Source organism: Micromesistius poutassou (assembly GCF_964030765.1).
Source record: "Micromesistius poutassou genome assembly, chromosome: 14".
In the NCBI taxonomy this organism is placed as follows: domain Eukaryota; kingdom Metazoa; phylum Chordata; class Actinopteri; order Gadiformes; family Gadidae; genus Micromesistius; species Micromesistius poutassou.
Window position 1 is genome coordinate 16,825,994 of NC_140284.1, and position 6,212 is coordinate 16,832,205.

Below are 6,212 nucleotides of genomic sequence, written 5' to 3' on the forward strand. Positions count from 1 at the left end.
GGGGAGGGGAGATATTGGCCAGCCTGGCCAATTTGCGCTACATGTAGTCGTGGATACTGCTCGCCCCCCCCGGTTCAGCGGAGCGTAGCGAGACGGCCAGACAGCGGCCGAGTGGGGATGGAGCCGAAATCAGGGCTAACGACCGGGGGCGAGGGAGGGAGCTGGTGAGGCCGTGCACAGAAATCATCAGATGAAACCGGGATCAGGGCAGGAGCATCCCTTCAGGCGCGGTTGCCTCCACGCAGTGTGTGTGTGTGTGTGTGTGTGTGTGTGTGTGTGTGTGTGTGTGTGTGTGTGTGTGTGTGTGTGTGTGTGTGTGTGTGTGTGTGTGTGTGTGTGTGTGTGTGTGTGTGTGTGTGTGTGTGTGTGTGTGTGTGTGTGTGTGTGTGTGTGTGTGTGTGTGTGTGTGTGTGTGTGTGCGCGCGTCCGCAGTAGTTTGTCCATCGAGCGGCTGCTGGTAGTAGTCGGACAGTTTTTCTTGTATGGTGCGGGGGGGGGGGGGGGACAGATCTCGGGGAAGATACAAATGAGCTGTCCGTGTCCGTGTCGGCGAGTGACAGCTCGCCGCGGCGCGGTTATTGATTGTTTTGGGGCTGGATAAATAAGCCAGCGACGCGTCCCGTCGGCTGTAAAATGAGAGCCGTAGTGGGGGCATCGCACACTGCCAGTCCTTGACTGGCCGACAGCGATGGCAGCCGGCGGAATAGGAAAGGGGGGGGGGGGGGGTATGGGGATTCAATCCCGCACTACACGGAAAAAAACGACCCAAGACGGCGAGTGATGTCTTGGTTTAAAGTAACGGGGAAAAAAAAAAAAAATCCTGTTTGCATATTGAAGTTTAAACCCATTATTGTTTGTATTTTCTAATGTTAAAAAAAAAAAAAACGACCAAGAGCGAAAACAATGTTAAGAAGGAAAAGATAATCCTATATTCATACTTTCAAATGAACATAGCACAGACTTGAAGACAAATACACTGGGGTACAGCGTCCTTATTAAATATAATCCCCCTTAGCACTGAGTGAACCGTTATTATTTCAAAGTCAATTAGAGTTATGGATGATTGGCAGATGTATGGTGTCGCAGACGCATACAAATGCAGAGAGTGATGGAGCGTTGAGGCCCCGCCTCCCTGCACAGGGTAGGAGGGAGGGGAGGGAAGAGGAGGGGAGGGGAGGGGAGGGGGGGGGGGGGGGGCGATGAAAGGCAAAAAAAAAAGAAAAGAAAAGGAAAAGCTCGTCTTTGCTGGTGGGGGTCTGACTCTTTAACTGCATCCTTTCAGAGCGATACTCTCTCGGCCGGAGACACACAGAGTTCCTTGGCTTTGGATCCGCACAAGCCGAGACCGCACACTGTTCCATTCAAAAGGCAAAGATTCCAGCACACACGCACATACGCACACACGCACGCACACCTCAATGTGCACGCACACCTCAATGTGCACGGACCGCACTGGGGCACGGACCTTATTGATGCCTGTGAATTAAGAGATAAAATGGTCCTGAGGCCGGGGGGGGGGGTGGTTGCTTTTGCCTACCTACCTAGACCCAGTCCCATCTGTTCCCACACTCTAAGCTGCCCTGATCAAAGGCAACAATGTTCCAAGGCTGCAAGACAGCGGGGAGAACATTAGAACCAACAGTAGCCCGCTCACTCCTATGGATAATTCACATTCACAGACTCACTCTTTGAATTTTTTCTTTCAAATGAAATAAAAGCATTTATGTACAAGCAAGTATTTAAAACACATTAAATAATGCATTTTTAAAAAATGACTGCAGTGCATACTAAATTATAATTAACCATTAACAAACTGTTAAAGAAAATTAAGAAATAAAGTGAGATGTTTGTATTGATTTTTATTGTGCATGCTCGACTATTCTTTTTTTTTTTTTTCATGAGCCATTTCATTTTGCTCGGAGGCTAACGTCAATCAACCCACAAGAGAACGAGTGCTGTGTGAACGCTATTAAGAACTTCCCGTGGAGGTTAAACGTGTGCCCAGGCTACATTCAGGCAGCAATTATCCCACTTAATTGCCTCCGTGAGCCTGATATTCCCTTGCCTTTTCCTTTAATCTTAATGCAATTTTGTCTGTTCCTGCCCATTGTTAAGCACTATCTGGAGTGCATCTCTGGGGCTGGCTGCAGATGCACACACACACACACACACACACACACACACACACACACACACACACACACACACACACACACACACACACACACACACACACACACACACACACACACACACACACACACACACACACACAGTTGAACATCAGAAGAAAGAATGGCATAATGGTGACGTTTTATTCAAACATTTAAATGGACAAGTTTAAGACACAAGACACTTGATTAGATGCCTGATTACTGGGTCCAGGGCAGTGTGAACCAACCACCGCCACGGACAGCCATTAACCAGACAAAACCAAACAACCAATCATTTGCATTCTCCTCCGTTTCTTTCTGTCCCCCTCCGGGACTTAATTGCCCCCCGCATCGTCTCAAATCATATTCAGTGTCTAGAAAAGCTCAGGCACAAGTTGCGCCGCTCTACCAATTAAGCCTCGGTTCAGACATACTTAGCATAAAAATAATTTGCTAATGGTTCCCCCAAGGCAGACTACATGACTAGGAGCCGCTGCAATTACCAATGAGCCATCACCATCGGAAACCGGGGAACCGCAGAGACACGATCGCTATGGCCTCTCACTCGCCCAATTGACCTTATTGAATTTAGACAAAAGACAGATTTTCTTTTTTTCAGTTGACAAATTAAATGAAAAATACCCAAGTGTTTAATGACGGCGTGACTCAAGAAACCTTTTGCATGTCCCACAGAGAGCAGAAGTCTTGCAGCAAACGGGACTTTTAAGCCTGCCAAGAAAAAGCCACTTTGTCCGAGAGCCTCGTCGACATCAAATCAAGCCCGGCTCAGGGCATTCACAATTTAAAGAATGCGAGCCTTGCGCGCACCCTGTTGCATGCGTCTGCCACTTTCTGCCCAGAGTGCCAGTAGAGCCACAGTACAACCAGGGGGGAGCGGGGGGGAATTAGAAAGGCAGCGAGCGGGTTGGAGTCCGAAGACCGCCAAAGCTTTTCGCGCCACATTAAAAAGAAAGGAGAGAGGGGGTGGGGGGGGGGCCCTGTGAAAGCTTCGGCGTGCCGCGTGAACCGTCAATCATGTTAACAGTAGGCTCGGAGATCTATGTGGCAACAAAAAAGAATAGGCAAGCAGGTTAAAAAAAAAAAGAAATGTGTGGAACTTTATACCGGAGGGATGAAACTTGTGCCCCGTCCACTCACTGTGCACTTACTCATTTCTGAAAGCCAACACAGTTCCTGCAACAATGACCACAGATGCAGACGCGCAACACAGGAATGCAAAATGCCAACAAAAACAAAATTACAATATATATATATATATATGTATATATATAAAAGAGAGATCGAAGTTTCTACAACGCACATACCTGCCACATTGTAGCCTCCATTATTTCCATTGGTCAGGGGTTTAGTTTCCATAGTACCAGAGACTGCATTGGGTGGCAACGTCGCTGCTCAGAGAAACGGTCCCTGACACAGCGCCCCGTTCAGCTCCCGCTCCCCTGCACTTCTCTCCCTCTGTCTATCTCTCTCTCTCTCTCACTGTCTCTCTCTCTCTCGCGCTCCCCTCCGTCTCTAGCGCCTGCGTCGCTCCGCGCGCAGCTCTATCTCCGTCTGTGCTCCGGTGGCTCGGCGCTCATGGTCGAGACTCTCACTCCGGAGCCTCGGAGACAGCGCCAAATCAACGGCTGGGCTGCGTGATGTCAGCAGCCGGCTCAGCCACTCAGGTTGCTCGACGCCGGCTGCTGGCGCGTCACTGGCTAAATTGAGCTCTTCATTAGCGATACGGCCGCTGCCGAAAAGGTGCTGAGTGGGAGTCGTGGGAGGTTTACCTATACCTCAGCCCTCCCCTTTCTCTACCTTTCTCCCCCCCCCCCCCCCCCCCCCCCCCCCCCCCCCCCCCCCCCCCCCCCACCCCCCCCCCCCCCCTACCACCCATAATATGAGCACCGCCCCCTCCACCGAACAGAAAAAAAAAAGGGAGAGAAAAAGAGTTGTGTAAGATGGTCCATGTTGGACTGGAGTACTGTTCTTTCGAAAGAAAGCAAAGAAACTTAAACTGGCAAACTTTGACTGGAGGTACAGCTACCTTTTTTTCGACGCAAATCACCATAGCGATTGAATGTCACTTAACACCTGGTTGAGTGACAAATTAACACATTGTAGACTGTATTTATACACATTATCCACTTAATAGGGCCGTGCCTGACTTTGATTTGCCCCCCTCAATTTGTAAAGAAAAAAAAACTCCAGCAAATCACAAACACTTTTGTACTCTTGACTATTGCCGAATCTTGTTGGAACAAAAGCTAAAATTATTTAGATTTTTTTAGTTTGGCAGACTTCGCCACTTCTTCTGATTTCCCTCCCCTAGGACTTTAAATTTTAAATTCCGGGAAGACTCTTTCAAGAGGATGGAGGCAAACAGACTGCGTTTCAGAGAGAAACAGAATGTGAACTTGTGAGATTAGGATGGTCGCAGTGGGGCTACCGACTTGACAAGCCAATACGAGTATTTTTGCTAAAATGATCAAATAAAAACTTCGGCAACTGGGTTACTGAAGCAAGTTGCGTGACCTGCAAGCTAAATCACACCATCATATTTGAGGATCACAGAGGTAAATTCTAAAGATATTCTAAAGAAATCAGGCCGCTTCATAGAGCGATCTGAAACACGATACGAACAGCACAATCAGCGGTCCAAGTCACAGTCTCTAGCGGTGTTGAACGCTGGGACTAGACAAGGGATCGCCTACCCAATATCTTTCTAACTTTACCACGGTTTAAGGAGTTCAATATACGATGGCCCCATTAACAGTTTTTTTTTTATTTTGTTGATTCACATTCTTGTGTTACATACAATCAATTGCATCTAAAACAAGGCAACATGCACAGCTCGTTCAATACATTTTTCCTCACGCTGCAGAACATTGGGTATTTGTCGTGATAAAATCTCATTAGATAGATATTTACTTATTTTGCAATAATTTTCCCTTTCCCATGATTAATAGCTTAGAAAATTCAAACGTCTCAAGCCTCTAAATCAGGTTTTATTCAGTTGTTATAATGCAAATAAAACTATGACAGCACGGTTCAATAGAGATTTGAGTAGACCCAGTTCTCTGAATTATATTTGACTATTACAATTTCAGAGTACAGCCCTATCAGATAGAGGATTAATTCAGATTTCATTAACCATAGTGGTTGACCCCTCACTGGTCTAAAAGGGAGTAGGGATAATGTTTAGGCTTCAACAAATAAGAGTCCAGCACGCGCCTACTAGGTCTTGAATCTAGCAAACACAATAGCATGTCTTCAAGCACGCATTTGTGAGAATAGCAAGGCTTCTCACGGGGAAACACACACATAAAAACATAGTTACACACTTCACAGGCTATGTGAGTGATAGCCTATAAATAAACTGTATAAACTGAAGACCCAATTAAAAACACAAATTAATGCATGAAATAAACATGCACTTAAACGCAGCGACATTCAGCACAGAGCTATCGACGGGCTGAAGCATCAGTGTCTTTACTAGTTCCTCTGGGGAAAAAAAAAAAAATAGAAAAACCACTCTGTGCCACAAATAATTACTGCATACTGTGCAGCATGACGTATTGTAAACAAATACGACTTTCGTACCTTCTGAATTACCGTTTTGCCAGGGCCCCCCCCCCCCCCCCTCCCCCACACTCTTCACATCTCCCTCCCCGCCACCACTAATAATATATTACCATGTCTCTGACGAGGCGTCATCACGAACTGCTGTGTTCATTAAATCTGCTTACATTATTCAGCGCCGACATGGGGAGTTGCATGCGACGTGAGATGATGTTTGGCAATAACAGTGTAGAAAAGCGACCGTAATAAGCAGATGATGGAGAAAAAATTTATCTGAATCCAATTATGAGATGGGGGGGAAAACAAGCAGTTAAGAGAAGGAAAGACTTCACCCAAGTGCTGCTATGAAAATCTGTTGCATTTTAATGGCTGGGAGAAGTCCAAGATTAATACACATCTCCTCAAGGCCCGATGTGCTCGTCATGTTTTCGTTGGCTGTCGAAATACTGTCCAACATGCCAATGTCAGGCTACACTA